The sequence below is a fragment of the Octopus bimaculoides genome, chromosome 7 (genome assembly GCF_046866305.1).
Source record: "Octopus bimaculoides isolate indiv1 chromosome 7, ASM4686630v1, whole genome shotgun sequence".
Classification (NCBI taxonomy): Eukaryota; Metazoa; Mollusca; class Cephalopoda; order Octopoda; family Octopodidae; genus Octopus; species Octopus bimaculoides.
Genome location: NC_142934.1, coordinates 8297040 through 8315930, shown reverse-complemented (window position 1 = coordinate 8315930; position 18891 = coordinate 8297040). Strand labels below are relative to the sequence as shown.

Genomic DNA, 18891 nt, shown 5'->3' with positions numbered 1-18891 from the left:
GGGTTAAAAATTGGTCCTGTCTCATCTCGTATGAGGAATACCAAATGTCTTCATGCACTACCTGCCTGATCAAAAACTTAGACACTCCCATGTCCCTGGTGATGAACCTGATTGACTTGGAGGGATCGTTGTCAATCATGGCCTGGATCTCACTAACAAATTCAGTAGTTCTTTTCTCATCAGAACAATCACAGTGAGTCTTCCAAGCTGCCGTACCTTCGTAATCACCATTAGACACATCCAACTCTTTCCAAATCCTCTGCAATGTCTTCAGATTGACACCCAAACACTCTGAAATGTTCGTATTAAAGCTTTCAGCATGAATGCCAAGCAGTACAGCAAGTCACTTCCAAATTTCTGGCAGAGTGAACTGCATCGTGGTGCTGTTTTTCTCACAGTTGGTGCCCAACTGAACCTACAATACTGTGTAGTCGACAAAATCAAAACCAATGCGCATGCACGAAATTAGAAATATAAAATGCTAACAATTTACCCATCACACCCTGTATATATATATATATATATATATATATATATATATATATATATCATCATTTAACGTCCGCTTTCCATGTTAGCATGGGTTGGACGATTTGACTGGGGACTGGCGAACCAGATGGCTACACCAGGCTCCAATCTGATTTGGCAGAGTTTCTGCAGCTGGATGCCCTTCCTAACGCCAAGCACTCCGAGAGTGTAGTGGGTGCTTTTTACATGCCACCTGCACAGGAGTCAGTCCAATGTTTTGTTCACATGCCACCGGCACAAGTGCCTGTAAGGCAAAGCTGGAAACGATATATATACATATATATATATTTATTCTGTCTTACCCATGCCAGCATGGAAAGTGGATGTTAAATGACAATGATGATATTTACATGCGCATGTGCAAACACACACACAGGGTTTGAATGAAAGTGGAGGAAAAATAACTACAGAATGTTTTGTAGATGACAGGGAAATATGCAGTAAACCACCTATTATTAGCTTTTAGATCCAATATGAAAAGGCTAACATAAGACTTCCCTAAAATTAATACTGTTATTACGAAACGAGAAGGCAGGGGGAAGAGTGGGGGCAATAAAATGAACAAAATGAAGTAGTAAATAGTTAAGAGAATTATCATGATAATTATGATTATTATTATTATTTTCGTTGTTGTTGCTGTTGTGTTGTTTCTAAGGCTACATAATATGCAACTGCTGTATATAATTACCTGCATTAACAGTTAGAACCAGCTGTTTGAAATCATATAATGTGAAACATAGCTTTGTCAGATTCATGTGCCCACTGTTGAAACTGGAAATAAAACAAAGAAGAAAACGTGTAAGAAAGGCACGACAGGTAAATTTAATCATCAGAAAAAGGAAAAAGAAAATAATTATTGCTCGATTGACTAATTATTAAATAAATAAAAACAAAACAAAAAAATAATAATAATGAAATAAATTGCCAGGAATCGTTAAAATGTGTATAATTATACATCTATATACATCATCACCAATGTCTGTTTTCCGTACTGGCATCGGTTGGATGGTTTGGCAAAAGCTGGTGAACCAGGGGATTGCGCCAAGTTCCAATGTTTGCTTGGGAATGGTTTCTTCTCTTGGATGCCTTTCGTAACATCAACCATCTCACAAAGTGTACCAGATATCTTTCAATATGGCACTGGTACTAGTGACAGTTCTATTGAGGGAGGTAGTTTTAGGCCAAAGTATGATAAGAGGGACAGGAACAGGTGTCTTACTGTAGAGGAGATATAAAGTCTGTTTGTGAAATTAACGTGCAGGTGGCTGAGTACTCCACAGACATGTGTACCCTCAATGTAGTTCTCAGGGGGGATTCAATGTGACACAGAGTGTGATAAGGCTGGCCCTTTGAAATACAGGTACTACTCATTTTTGCCAGCTGAATGGACTGGAGCAACATGAAATAAAGTGTCTTGCTCAAGGACACACTGCCATGCTTGGTATTGAACTCATGGCCTTACAGTCGTGAACCAAATACTCTAACCAGTAAGCCACTCACCTTCACTACACACATTAATCTTCTGATGACAATGTGATTTGTTTGGTATGAAAAATGAGTTCAACTCGGAGTTTTTCTCAATGGAGGCCTTAAGTCCCTGATGGAAAAACCCAGCTTGTTGAAGTCATTATTACAATTTCAATTTACTTCAGTTTCAACAGATATAAAAAACACCACTTGTTCTTTCAGCCGTACTAAAATCCAAGGGGCTTTTAGCAATGCAAACAAAGGACAGACGCACATACATACAGACATTTCCTTTGGAAATAGAAACCAAACTACATAAACAACAACAAAAGCCTCAGTTTAAAAAAAAAAGGTTAGTAGGGTGTAAAAACACAATAAAAAAAATTAAAGAGACTTCACTCCACCACAGCTGAATATTAATTGCTTTGTTGCTGGTCAAATCCATCAATCTGTCCACTATACAGCCATATTGTCCACTAAACTCATTCACTGAGTTTGTTTATCTCTAGTTTCTTTTGACAAAATGGCAAGGCTTTTTAAGATTTATAGGGAATGTGGCTCAGAATGAAAAGTCCTGACACTGAAGACTTCTTCAATACATTATAATTCATTGTGTGTAGAAAGTGAAATGATTCCTAAGTAGGAATCTAAACTAGGTTGTGACCTCCACTTTGGTAAGATCTTACTGAGAATGTTCATCCAATCTATTTGTTTATGACAGCAAAATTTAGTCTCCCCCCCCCACACACATTCTTGAAAAAACTGCTAGAATGTACTCTTAGATTATTGATTCACAAAATGATTTTGTTGTTGTTGTTGTTGTTGCTGCTGCTGTTGTTCTTCTATTAGTTGAATATCAGTGTGAAAATATGTCTTCAGAGATGTTACAACAGGTTAGGTTCAGCTGTGTAGGTACAGGGTGGGGGTACTGGCTAATAAGCATTACCATAGAGAAGACTAGAGAAACAGCCAGTTGATTAGAAGTGACAAAGGACCTATTGGTAATCTTATTCAACAGTAAGTCATTTGTCAAAACGTATAGAGTGAATGTGTGCACCTCTGTGTGTGTGGGTGTGTGTGGGTGTGTGCCTGTGTGTATATGTGTGAGTGCGCTCATGTGTTTGTGTGTACGTGTGTCTGTTTGTAAGCATATTTGTGTGTGCGTGTGTGTTTGTCTGTGTGTGTGTGTTTGTCTGTGCATGTTTGTGTGGAGGAGAAAGAGACAGTGAAAGGAGAGAGATAGAGGGGAAAAAAGGAGAGGGGGGAGGGAAGGAGAGACTAGAAAACAGAAAGGAAAAGAAAAACAGAAGAGAAGAAAAGGAAACAACTTCTAGAGTAATGGAGTATAAAAAAGAAAAGCAAAGAAGAAAAGATGGATAGAGAGAGGGAGGGAGGGGAGATAGGGAGGGAGGGGAGAGAGGGAGGGAGGGGAGAGAGGGAGGGAGGGGAGAGAGGGAGGGGGAAAAGGGAGGGAGGAAGAGTGTGCAAAAAGGAAATGAAGGGAAAAAGAGTGTTTCTTTTCTCACCAGTAATAACAGAAGGTGTGTGTGGAGGGGAGAGAGGGTAGGAGTCTTGGGTGTGTGTACAAATAGATGGGCCCCCTTTTGAGCTTACTGGTTTACAAAGGACAAAGGCATCGGACAAAAGCTTGTGTCACCCGAGGTTTGACATATAGGAGGTCCCCATAGTAACAAACAGGAAACTGTAAAGAAGATGTAGCACATCTTCATTTGAATGTATTCAAATGAGGTTTTCAACTCATTGTTGGAGGGGAGAGAGAGAGAGGGAGAAAGCATGAAAGAAAGTGGCAGGAAGACTAATATACAAGGGAGAAACATTTACTGGGATGTCTATAGTGTTTAGTGTGGTCATTACATGAGAAATAAAGCCTTTTCCTATAATAATATATGACACAGGTGCAAGGCAGTGAGCTGGCAGGAACATTAGCATGCTGGGTGAAATGCTGCTAAGGCCGCAAGCTGGCAGAAATGTTATTATGCCGGGCAAAATGCTTAGTGGTATTTCGTCTGTCGTTATGTTCTGAGTTCATATTCCGCCGAGGTCGACTTTGCCTTTCATCCTTTCAGGGTCCATTAAATAAGTCCCAGTTATGCACTGGGGTCAATATAATCATCTTAATACATTTGTCTGTCCTTGTTTGATCCTTCTATGTGTAGCCACATATATATATATATATATATATATATATATATATATATATATATATATATATATATATATATATATATATATATATTATGATGATAGATAGTTTTACCGATAAAGGTTTTTTTCATACTGAACTATTTGGCAAAATTGTTAATTATTAATTCTATTATTAATTGACAATTCTCTGCCCTTATTCTTGTATATATATATTTATATGTATGTATATATATATATATATATATATATATATATATATATATACGATGGGTTTCTTTCAGTTTCTGTCTACCAAATCCACTCACAAGGCTTTGGTTGGCCCAAGGCTATAGTAGAAGACACTTGCCCAAGGTGCCACGCAGTGGGACTGAACCTAGAACCATGTGGTTGGTAAGCAAGCTACTTACCACACAGCCACTCCTATGCCTATAAAAAAATTTTAATATTTTGTGTATTCTAGAAGTATAAGCAATTTGTTGCACAAAAATTTTAACGACGAAAATCTTACATGGACCCCAAAGGATCACGTGGACCCTGAGTGAGAACCACTGATATATGTGAACCAGGAGCTCTTTGCCAATTCTAAGGACTGTGAAAAAAATAACCAGCGACTGGGAGTATGGGTAGAGCATGTAGGGTACATGCATATCAGTGACACACATACACATATATCAACCTCATCTATGTTTTAACATCTCTGTTCCCCATGCTGGAATAGATTAGATGAAACCTGTTTAGGATTCTGAGAATATTACAGCTGGATACTTTTCCTGTCACCAACCCTTACTTGTTTCCAAGTTAGGTACTGATTCCCTTCATCTTTCACAAGATGAACTGCTCTAGAGCCAGTGACACTGCAACATGCATGGTGACATAGTTTATGCTAAAGAGTGTAATTCCTGGTAAGACACAAATGAGAAGCCACACACCCACACACACACACACACTTGAAGCTTTCATCCAGTCCCTGCTGAGAAATTCTGGCCAGAAGGTTTGATCAGCCTGAGGATAAAGAAGACTCTTGGCTACAGCGTTGCACAACAGAAACAAACTTCAGAGCACATCGCTTGAAGCAAAATTCTTAACCACAAAGCTATGCCTGTGCATGTGTGTGTGTATAGTACATGTGCATATAAATATATATATATATATATATATATATATATATATATATATATTTCTATCTAAGTGTGTGTGTGTATATGTATATATGGAAACCCATCTCTCTCTCTCTCATATATATATATATGTATATATATATCTATATATATATATATATATATATGAGAAAAGAAAAGGAATGACTTCACTGGTAGTTCTAATCAACTTAATTATTTTTTTTATTTTTTAATAATATTTTAGTTCATAGATCTACAAATGAATTCATTCTTTTTCTATTTTCAAATATACCTAACTGTACCAAGGATCTCAGAAATTTTCCAATATATATATACACACACACACACACACACACACACACACACACACACACATATATATATATCTATGAGAAAAAATAAGTTCAAACTTTTTGAGAGATCCAAAAAGAAAGAGAAAATGATTTCTAATAAAGATTCATCATATTTATAAAAAAAACAACGAGAGCAAGTTATAAGAATATGAAAATAATAGTTGAAAAATATTGTTATAGGTATAAAAATACCATAAACAAGTATAGAAAAAATGGAGGGAAAAAGATGTTGAATCAAAAATTAAATTGAATCCAATTTTGTATTAAATTTAATTTTTGATTCAACATCCTTTTTCCTCCATTTTTTAATACCTGTTTATGGCATATTTATACCTATAACGAAATTTTCCAACGATATATATACACATATAAAAAGGGATGACCACTAGGTGGACATCCAATATGCTAGAAAGAGGTCATCAACGACCCAACCACAAAAGAAAAAAATCATGTTCTCCAGAAAATTTTTCATTTTGTCCTGCCCGCCTAAGCACTGGTATTTTGCTGAATTTTTTCTGGAGAACATGATTTTTTCTTTTGTGGTTGGGGCGTTGATGACCTCTTACTAGCATATTTGGATGTCCACCTAGTGGTCATCCCTTCTTATACATATGTAATACAATTTTTCTGGATTATCAGATTTTTTTATATGCTAGACCACTGGTTTTAAATTGAAATTAATATTCAATTTATCACCCTCAGTATATATATATATATATATGAGATGGCAGGGGGACGCATATGCCACTGCATGGCAAAAATTTGAACCAGTAAACAGCTGTGTATGGAATCTAAAAGTCAAATAAATGAAACAGGTTGTAAAGTTCTTTTCTGGTTCGACGAGTTATCTTTGTAGGTATGTTTTTTTATATAGGCCATTCACACTTCTTTCTAATCCAAATACACTCACATAACTTCACATCCATATGCACACCGAAATCTTTTCAGTAGTATGTTTTTAAAAATTTTTTAAATCAGTGTGCAGACGTTTTTGTATGCAACTTCTCAAGTGTCTGTTAACCTATAAACAAGAATATACAGGTAAGTGCCCATAGCCAAATGAATGCACACAGCTAACAGGAGACACTCGTTCTGTAATTTGTTTCAGTCATTTGACTGCCACCATGCTGGAGCACCGCCTCTAGTATTTATACTATCAGCCACCTTTTGCCAAACCGCTAAGTTATGGGGACATAAACACACCGATATCGGTTGTCAAGTGATGGTGGAGAACAAACAGACACACAAACATACAAATACACACACATATATACGATAGCCTTCTTCCAGTTTCCATCTACCAATCCACTCACAAGGCTTTGGTTGACCCAAGGCCATAGTAGAAGACACTTGCCCAAGGTGCTATACAGTGGGACTGAACCTGGAACCATGTGGTTGGTAAGCAAGCTACTTACCACACAGCTACTCCTGTGCCTGTGTGTATATATATATATATATATATATATATATATATATATATATATATAAAACTAAAATTAAGATTATGATATAACATTATATAGAGGAAAACAAAGGCATGCATCAACATCATCATTTAACGTCCACTTTCCATGCTGGCATGGGTTGGACGGTTTGAGTGAGGACTGGCAAGCCAGGAGGCTGTGCCACGCTCCGATCTGATCTGGCAAAATTTCTACAGTTGAATGCCCTTCCTAATGCCAACCACTCTGAGAGTGTAGTGGGTGCTTTTTATGTACCACCGGCACGGGAGCCAGTCAGGCAGCACTGGCATGGATATAAATGTTTATGTGTATATACATGTTATAATTGTATAAACAAATATGTGTAAGCATGGCTATGTGGTAAGTAGCTTGCTTCTCAACCACATGGTTCAGGGTTCAATCCCATTGCATGGCACTTTGAGCATGTGCCTTCTACTATAACCTCAAGCCGACCAAAATCTAGTGAATAGATTTGGTAGACGGAAACTGAACAAAGCCCATTATGTGCATAGCCATACAGCTATGCTTGCAATCACACAAACACACACACGTGTGCATTCATGCATGAGTGCATGCACATTTGCACATTTGTAATGATGCTTAGGATTCTTTGTTCATGATACTTTGCGTTAAAGTTTGTGTACTTATATTAGGTTAATGACAAGGAATTTCTTAATAAGTTAGTGTAACTAACGAGATACAACAAACGTTCCACCAGCACCTACAATGCCCCCAACCCTACTTCATTACTTATTCATGCATACATATTCTCTCTTTCTTTCTTTCTTTCTGTCTCTCTCTCTCTCACATGCACACAATTCAAACATCCAGCCAAAAAACATTGGAAGATACATCAATTAGCATAGATTCTTCTGTTATAAGATCTCAGAAGTTTTAGTATTGAATTGGAATAAAATTAATTTCTGGAGTATTCTGCAAAGTTTTTATCTGTGTGTCTGGATGGAGTGTCTGTGAGAGAGAGAGAGAGAGAGAGAGAGAGAGAGAGATAGAGAGAGAGAGAGACCGGGAATATGACAAGTATACGCCAAAATGTGTGTACATCTGTGCTTGAATGAAAATGTTTGTATGTGCTATGTGTATATCATTCTAAATTTGCATATGGGTGCATGAAGGTTGCAATGTATGAAAATGTATTTGTGCTTATCTGGCACCAATAATAATAATAATAATAATAATAATAATAATGTGTGTGAGTGCATGTACTGCTATGAAAATGTGAGTATGCCTTTGCTACTATGTGAATGCAGTGTGCACAGACGGTGGGGAGCAAATGTATTTGCACTAATCTGTGTGTTGTATGCATATCCATTTACATGTACATGAATGCACAGAACTGTTTTCTGTATGTTATCGAGTGTGTATGAAACTGCACAATATGATACAGCGAATGAGCACAAAGTATTAAATACAGGCGCAACTCTACAAATATATATATATATATATATATATATATATATATATATATATCATCATCATTATTATTTACTGTCCATTTCCCATGCTGGCATGGGTCGGATGGTTCGACAGGGCCTGGCAAGCTGGAGAGCTACACAAGGCTCCGTTTGTTCTGGTATCGGTTGATGTGGCTGGATGTCCTTCCTGATGCCAACCACTTTACAGAGTGTACCGAGTGGTTCTTACATGGTACCAGTACACACACTTTTTATTTGGAACCAGCACAGGTACTTTTCATGTGGCACCAGCTCCAGTGGGGTTGCCAAGTAGCTTGCAAGACAAAGACCTTTTAGTTGAGAGAGGGAGTGGAAATGAGGAAAGTGGCTGTGAGGTAGGTGAGAGATTAGAGTATAAAGGAGGGACATGATAGGTTTCTATGTTGAATGATAAGAGTGTCAATTATTAAGAAAGTTGATTTCTCTAGAAATGAAAATTAATATATAACAAGAGCACTCAGAGAGCACAAACCTCTGCCAAAGCAACACCAATGTCCTCCCAACAATTATCCAGAGATGATTTTTAAAATGACAATATTTGAAATAAACTAAACTGCTCTCACAAACAAGAATACTTAAAATAAACCCTACCATTCTCAGAAACTCCGCAAAAAAAGAAAACAGGATCCAGAATCCTTGTCCGGTACCAGATCGATACCAAAATCTAATCAGTTTGTGCAAGTCACGAGGCCAAACACCCCTGAAAGTTTCATCCGAATCTATCCAGTGGTTCTTGAGATATCTTGTCCTCGAACAAACAAACACGACCGAAAACAATACTTCTGACTTTGCTAAGGCAGCAGTAAATCATTTTCAAAATGTAAAGGATTCATCATATGTTATGAAACCAAACAATCATCAGAACAATGACAAAAAATTAAGAAAAAGCCGGAACCAGTGTAATCCACTGGATCTTCAGTAACTTTTAAACTCACACCACATACCATAAAAACCCATGTAATTTGCACACCTGTGTAATTAACACAAGGGGTTTTCAGGATAAAATTTGTTAAAAAAAGCATCTACTCATGTAAAATCACACCCAAAAGTTTTCAGAATTGCTGATACAGCCAGGGGCAAAAGGTTTCCAATTTAGTTGTATCATGATTTCACTTATGATTAGATTTTATTAAATTTTCACTAAATAAAAATAATTTCTGTTTAACAGGTATCACACTGAAAGCTATTAAATTACAAAGTGTTTTTGTTGTTTATAATAAACTTCATTTTACATTTCTTGGCCACAAGAGATTATGTCCGATCTTTAGCATACTGCTGTATGTCTTCTCAAATCATGATCACAGGAAACGTTGTTGATAAGAATTACTAACAAAAACAGCGGTGATAAATACGCACAGGTGTTGCAAATTAAGTTTAATTACCAATAAACATCAGCTTAGATGACACTTTACTCAATCGACAGCGGAAGGTGACCGATCAAACTGATTATCTAAACAGAATTCTTTTCCACCTATTCTTGCCGGAACCTTTGATATGGAGTATCGAAATTTTACTCCCTTGCACACTTATAAAATGTCAAGCAGACTTTAAAATTTGTCATTACCATTATTGTCAGCATGGGCAGAACTTATGAATTATTTACTGTGAAGGAGAAATTGAATATGGTGAATATGCATTTGAACGAAGCAATAGAGCTGCCAGAAGGTATTTTAATGTTGATGAAGCCAATGTTTGAAATTGGTGTAAACAGTATGACAAACTTAAAACTGTAAATTAGAAAATTACTATTTTAAAATCTCACTGCGAGAGATATTCAGCAACAGTACTTTGTAGTAAAGATTGTTTACCAACATAACATGGCAGTCCTGGTTTAGGACGAATGGGGCTAAATTAAAGCAACATTAGTCTTAAACCAGGACTGCCATGTTATGTTGGCAAACAGCCTTTACTACAAACTTAAAACTGTTCCAAGTAATAAACAGAGAAAAATAAAAACATACAATCAAGATTTTCCATATTATTACATTTTTTTCAGTCAGGAATATCCATATATCACTGTGTATGTCAATGGTGCTCCATTGCAATAGGTAGAAACTCCAAGCAAAGTATAATATGGCCTGGACCGTGTTTACCAGCATGAATGTCGGACTTCAAAAAGTAGTTAAGCATTTAATGGTTTTAGTAAATTTATACAGAAAAAGCAAGCATTACACTGTCCAGCATAAATAAAATGAAACTTCTGGTACAAATGTTTACATTTTGTACATCTTTGGTCAACAAAAAAAATTTTCAAAAGAATTCTGGAAACGTTCTACTCATGCAATTTACGCACCTGCTAAAGGCTATTTCTATTTTTGCGAAAAAAGTGTGTAAATTACATGGGTTTTTACAGTATATGTAGTAATTTTATGGAACCAATGGGAAAAGTTATATTATTTTCGTTAGAAAAATAAACCCAATATTATGCTGGCACACACACACACACACACACACACACACACACACACACAAAGAGGACAATACTGCATACTATCTCCACTTCAATAAATATTAAAATTTTGCTTGTGTAAAACAAAAAGTATTTGTGTATAATATTATTAATAAAAAAAATACAATCTCTGACGAGCACTGTGACTCTCAGAACAAATCAACGATGCTATCCAATAGACAACTCCTGTGGGTATAGGTGTGTGTATGAGAGAGAGAGGGAGAGACAGTGATAGAATGAGAGAGAGGGAAAAGAGTGAGAAAGAGAGAGAGAGTGTGTGTGTGTATGTGTGTGTGCACACATGTAAACCAATAAACTATCAAAATATTCAATACATTATTTTCATGTGAAAATGAATGCCAACCATTTCTAATACAGCAAAAAAAAAAAAAAAAAAAAAAATTAACATATTTCCAATTTCCATAACCAATAACTACTTGAGACTAAACAAACTTATATTTTATTATAATTTATATTCGAATATATTCACATCTTCAGGATTTTGCATCAATTTCATATATTATACATTTGATTGCATAATATCGTTGTCTCAGAATGTGTTACATTGTTACTGTAATAATATGTATAGGATACACACTTCTAGATTGTTGAGTTGGTATAACGTTGTGAGGTGTACTTTCTTCTCTTAAGTTGTGTATGCTATGTGTTTCTATATTGGAGTAGGTCTAAGATGTGGATGAACAAGAATCAACAGACAAGTCTTTCAAATTTATTAATTTAATGTTTCTTTAATTCCAGTGTCCCTCAGTTGCATGTCTTTTGTCTTTCATTTGTGTCAGTTGCTTCACTGTGGCCATGCTAGGGCATTGCGTTAAAGGGTTTAGTCAAACAAATCAACCCCAGTCTGGTACCTATTCTATCGGTCTCTTTAGTCAAACTGCTAGGTTATGGGAACATAAACAAACCAACACCGGTTATCAAGTGCAAGGGGGAAAGGTCAACACAAATACTCTCACACATACATGACAGGCTTCCACACGATTTCCATCTCTCAAATTCACTCACAAGGTTCTGGTCGGCCAAAGATGTTGTGCAATGGTATTGAACCAATGACCTCTTGGTTGGGAAGCAAGCTTCTTAATCACACAACCACATCTGTGCCAATAAGCCATGTCATGGCGTCATGTTGTCTTATTTCTAACCTAAATTAATGAAGCAAAACGTTTTATGAAAAGATGGACAGCAAAAGCCATGAGGAAAAGTTCATAGACCACCACATACAAATTTGATTTTAATTTCATTACGCCACAACACAATAAGACATAAATCTTTTAAATTAAGAAATTTATCATGAATTATACAACTTTACCATTAAGAGATTTTTATTTCAGATTGGCATGTGAGGTGTTGGGCTTATGAAACTTACTGTGAACCACCAAAACTGTGGAACCTCTGATGGTCCACACAGTCCCTGTTGCATATCATTGATATATTTAACTCTTTAGCATTCAAAATATTTTGAAAGCATAAACACACCAACACCAGTTGTCAAACAGTAATGGGGAGCAAACACGGATACAAAAACACACACACATATAAATATATATACGAGAGGCTTCTTTCAGTTTCCATCAATCAAAATCCCCTCACAAGGCTCTGGTTGACCTGAGGTTACGTGGGCCAGTCAGGCCGTTGGCAGTACTGCCTGACTGGCCCACGTGCCGATGGTACATAAAAGTACTCCGTACACTCTTGGAGTGGTTGGCATTAGGAAGGGCATCCAGCCGTAGAAACTCTGCCAGATCAGATTGGAGCCTGGTGTAGCTATCTGGTTCGCCAGTCCTCAATCAAATCAACCAACCCATGCTAGCATGGAAAGCAGACGTTAAATGATGATGATGATGATGATGATGATGATGACTTACTCAGGGTGCTACACAGTGGAACTGAACTCGGAACCATGTGGTTGGGAAGCAGACTTCCAACCACACAGCCACACCATATATCTTTAAATTACACATTGACTAACACTAACTGTACGATTGATTAATAAAAATGCAAATTCATTAGCAACAGGTTTTTATTTAAACCGTATTAGTAACAAATTTCATATTAACTAATTACTAACTGTACAATCAATTAATCAAAATACAAATATGAAATATGAAAACCTATCTTTAGTTTGCTCAGCCATAGGTTATTTAATAAATTTCATCAATAATAATCTTTATATCAACTGATACTAACTGTACAATCTATCATATCACAAAACACACATTCATATATTATTGCTTCTAAAACAGAGGAAATCACATCCTAGCAATAAAGTACCTATATTCAACAGTATTTATTACAGCCTAGTATTTTATTTTCAAATATAAATACTATCCAGCTTTATAATTTATAACCCTTTGGAGTAATATCTTTTACTAATCCATCTACATTAAAACCTCAAACCCCAACCGCCACCATCCTCAACTTCACCCAATTTTCCTCTATGCATTTAAACACATTTCCATGTCTCATACCATAAATCATATATTTAATACAATTTCATTCTTCATTATTCAGCGCAGCCAACTCTTCCATCATTCACTCTATGTCACTAATATTCAATTTTCTTGCAGTTTGAGGAATGTCCAAGAGTAAAATGCAAAAGTAGTCACAGTAAATCTTGAATATATATATATATATATATATATATATATATATATATGAGAGAGAGAGAGAGAGAGAGAGAGAGAGAGAGAAAGAGAGAGAGAAAGAAAGAGAGGCGCAGAAGTGGGTGTGTGGTAAGTAGCTTGCTTACCAGCCACATGGTTCCGGGTTCAGTCCCACTGCGTAGCACCTTGGGCAAGTATCTTCTACTGTAGCCTCAGGCCAACCAAAGCCTTGTGAGTGGATTTGGTAGACGGAAACTGAAAGAAGCCCGTCGTATATATGTGTATATATATATATATGTTTGTGTGTTTGTGTTTGCCTCCCCACCATCACTTGACAATCGATGTTGGCATGTTTACGCCCCTGTAATTTAGTGGTTCGGCAAAAGAGAACCAATAGAATAAGTACTAGGCTTACAAAGAATAAGTCCTGGCCACAGGCAAATGACAAACAAATAAAAGAAAGTAAAAGAAAGTATATCTGTACACACCAAGTTCAAATCCTGCCACATTTAACATTGATTTTTATCCCTCACGGGTTGGTAAAACATAATCCAGCAAATGGAGGCCATCTGTGCACAGAAGAGCCAAAGAATATGAAAGACTCTTACACTTGGTATGCTGACAAGACAAGCAACAGTGGTAGGCATTTTCTGCCTCAACATTGCTCTACAACAGTGGTTCCCAAACTTTTACAGGCTGCCGCCTCCTAGGTTCTAAGACCACATTTCTAGTGCCCCCATGCTCCACTCACCCTCACATGCATGGACCATTTTCTGCAGAAAATCCAAAACAACAGTATTTCACAAATGATTGGTAACCTAATTAAACCTCTATTTCGTTAGTTTTCTTACATCCATTGTCCTATTTGGGCCACCTCATTATTGCCCCATTTTTCTTCAATGCCCCACTGGGTCTATCCAGCCATCCCACCCCCCCAGGGCAGCAGTGGTACTGCCCACTTTGGGAACCACTGCTCTACAACATGTATTGTCAAAAACCGTGTTGAGCACTCACAGGACTTATCAAACAACGAAAGGTACAGTTTGGGAAGAAAGTGAATGAAGACAGATGGAATAAATGAAGAAGTTACTGTCTCTGCAATACCATCAATCAAGGATGGAAACAACTAATGAAGGACAGTGTGATTTAAGAGAGAGTGAACTGTAATTTGCAACAGGTCAACAGGCCACATAGGGACTTTGGCCCATAACTATTGTCAGTGTTTAGCAGTGGAGGAGAAAAAAACAAGACATAACATTGATTAATTTTGTCAGAAAGTTTATAAATATTTTTTTTTAAACGGAAGGAAAAACAATCTCAAATATTGACATATAAACTAGATACACAATGAGATAAAAAAAACAACAACATAGAAACACAGTAATTATAAGGACAATAATAAAGTGCAACTTGCTTTTTTAGAAAGTTGCCTTTAAGGAGACACAGGTCCTGTATATGTTATATGGTTAACTCATAAACCAGCACCAGAACAGGAAACCTTGTAATTTAAATGTGGGGTGTTCACTGACCACTTCATTCAAGCTAACAAGATAAGGAAATCTCTGGAAGGAATTCATTGACAATGCAACCATTATACACACACACACACACACACACACATAACACTTAATTATGCACATGTATATATATATATATATATACATACATTTGTATACACACACACACATATGTACATACATTTGTGTACATATATATATATATATATATATATATATATATATACATACATATGTTTATATATATACACACAAACACATATACATACATTTGTACATATACTCACAAACACATATATGCATACATACATTTGTATACACACACATATGTATACATACATGTGTATACACATATACTTACATATACACATACACAAAACACACATATATATATAACATACATACACAAATATCTACATACATACATATACACACACATAAATCGGTAACTTTAAACCTAATGTCTCTACTTCTTCATTCTCTCTTTCTCCCCCCCCCCCCACACTCTTTCACACTCTTCTTCACCAAACATATTTGGCAGGTTTTTTTTCTTCTTTACTTCAAGATGCAATTTCTGCAACAAGAATGAATGAAGGAATGAAGACACATACATTAATGTGATGGAATAATCAGACGCCAACCCTTTTCCCCCCACTTCTTCATCTCTTTGGTGATGAATTGTGAGGGGCGAGAAACTAATCCTTAAATAGCACCATTTTCATTTATTTTGGAATGGCATGCTTTTAACTTTGACAATTCAGGTTTGTGCAAAAACTATTTATATAAGGAAGTAGGAAACCACACCAATAATAATAATAATAACAATAATAACAACAACAACAACAACCCTTTCTACATCAGGCACAAGGCCTGAAATTTTAATGCAGGGAGTTTAGTCACTTACATCAACCCCAGTTGCTCAACTGGTGCTTATTTCATCAACCTCTGAAAGCATGAAAGGTAAATTTGACTTCGGTGGTGTTTGAACTCAGAACATGAAATGGGAAGAAAAGCAGCAAAGCGTGCTAATGACCCTGCCAGCTCACCATCATCATCACCATAGTAACAATGATAATAATGTTGAATTACAATTTGAGAGCAGCACTAGTAATGTAAACATCATTGGTTGCATATACACAGTACCTTTTGTTTTGTCTCGATACCCATTTGCTGCGGGATAACATCCAAGAAAAGGCCCCTGCATGATACTGAGTGTTAACCCTTTCATTACTGTATTTATTTTGAGATATTCTGAGTTTCTTTCAATTACTTTCAATATAACAAAGAATTTAGTAAAATAACTTAGTTATCATTAATCTAGTGTTAGGAACATAAATTGTGACAACAATGGCGAAATATCTGTATCTATCATTCTTGATCACCTTGGGGTGAGTCGTCTTGCCTAGTCCGAGACACTTGGTGTTCTTTAAAACACATATGATGGGCTTCTTTCAGTTTCCATCTACCAAAATCCACTCACAGGACGTTGGTTGGCCCGAGGCTATAGTAGAATACACTTGCCCAAGGTGCCAAGCAGTGGGACTGAACCTGGAACTATGTGGTTGGAAACCAAGCTACTTACCACACGGCCACATCTGTTTATAATAATGACTTGTAATCTAGATACAAGGCCAGTAGTTTTGAGGGGAGGGGATTAATTGATACCATTGACTAATACTAAACTAGTACTCTATTTCATTGGTGCCTCAAAGGATGGAAGGTAAATTGGACTTAAGTGGGATTTGAACTCAGAATGTAAAGAGCCAGAAGTTATACTGCAAAGCACTCATATAATTTTCTAATTTAGGTAGGAAGGCCAGTAATTTCGAGGGGAGGGATTAGTATGTGATGAGCAAATTGATCTAGGAACCCCTGGAAGGATGAAAGATAAAACTGACATACACGGGATTTGAACTCAGAATGTAAATTGGCACAGCTAAATATCACAAGGCTCTATTTAATAAACTCAGTTGATCCACTACCCTAAATAATAATAATAATAACAATAATTGAAGAATTTTATTCGTCTTCTCCAAGATGCACTTTTTATTTGTTGGTGGTGGGGGGGGGGGGGGGGGGGGGTAAGGAAACTTCTGATGTCTTTCTCAAATTATGAAAAATATACTACTACTACTACTACTACTAGTCACCACCACCACTGCTGCCCCCGCCAGTACTCCTACCACAACCACCACCACTACCACTACCAATAATAATAATAATAATAATAACAATAATAATAATAATAATAATGACAATAACAACAATAGGCACTTCATTCTGAATAAGTTCTTTAGAATAGTCTTTTAATCAAACAAATTCCATCAACAATTTCTCTTTTGTTATTTCTTTTTCCTCTTTTTTTTCTCTTTTTAAATGATTTTTCTTTTCTTTCTTTCCCCCTTTTTTTTTTTTTTTTTTTCAAATTTCTAAATCAGATGCTATTTTCAGTAAAATCTAACTGAATAAATAAAATATTCTACAACACACACAGACCAACACACACACCTTTTGTCCATTCATTGGACATTTAGACAGTCACAGATGCTTGCTCTACTTCTGCTATCAGAACAGAACAGCTCTCAAAAATATTTCAGATACTGGTACCTGATACTAATTGTGCTAATTTAGGTTCAAAACCCATCTCTCATGAGACATTTTTTTTTTACTTTGTTCCATTGTTCATGGCACTGTAGAACAAGGATTAAAGTCTGCAAGATAGGACCGCTTGTGAGTTAAACCAAACTCAGCTTGAAAAGGCACAGATGTAATATAGGCACAGCCATGGCTGTGGGGTTAAGAAGGCTGCTTTCCAACTGTGTGATCTGAGGTTCAATCCCATTGTTCTACCTTCAATAACTAGCTTCTTAGCCACCCACTATTTATAGTGACCCATTAATCCAGAGAACACTGAAACCCTAAGATTGAGCTACATGTCAAAATTCAAGTGTGACAAACTATCATCATCATCATCATTATTTTGCTGAGGCAGATTTGCTACAGCAAATGATTTGTAATTTAGATACAAGGCCAGCAGTTTTGAGGGGAGGGGGTTAATTGATACCATTGACTAATACTAAACTACTACTCTATGTTTCTCAACCATTCTTTACCTATGGAACCTCTTTGATTCCTGTTTTATTCAGGTGGACCCTCCTAGCCATTCGACATTCACTTGTTTCCAAATAGGGTAATTATTCCCCCACGTTTCTGCAGATGGTTGGATGACAATTATCATGCAATGTACAGGCAAGGAGACAATCACACACACACACACACACACATATACACACACACACACACACACACACACACAGACTCATGCTTTTCTTTTCTAAATGCACAAAGGCGTAGGAGTAGCTGTGTAGTAAGTAGCTGTCTTACCAACCACATGGTTCTGGGTTCAGTCCCACTGCGTGTGTGTCTCTGTGTGTGTGTGTGTATGACTGTCTCCTTGCCCCTGTACATTTCAGTTTCCATCTAACAACTCCAATCACCAGGCCTGAAGCTATAGCAGAAGATACTTACACAAGGTGCCACATAGTGGGACTAAACCCAAAGCCTTATAATTTGGAAGCAAACCTCTTACCTCACAGCCACACCTGTGCCTAGACTAATGCAGGAGTGTGAATGGTGGCAGTGATGATGATAAATTATAAATATTCTTTATGTGTAAGTGTCCACCCAACAAGGTATCCTGCTTTGTTTCTTACCTCAGTGATTTCCTGTGAAAA

At 36.6% G+C, this 18891-nt stretch overlaps 1 protein-coding gene across 13 annotated transcripts in view; it reads right to left on the bottom strand.

The window, feature by feature from the left end:
* LOC106871426 (uncharacterized) overlaps nt 1-18891 on the bottom strand; it is a 375948-nt gene that overhangs the window by 156433 nt on the left and 200624 nt on the right. For all 13 annotated transcript variants that reach the window (XM_089354713.1, XM_089354711.1, XM_089354709.1 and 10 more), the window contains one exon: nt 1217-1299. The gene's annotated coding sequence lies outside the window, so the exon portion shown is untranslated. The remainder of the gene's footprint in view (nt 1-1216; nt 1300-18891) is intronic.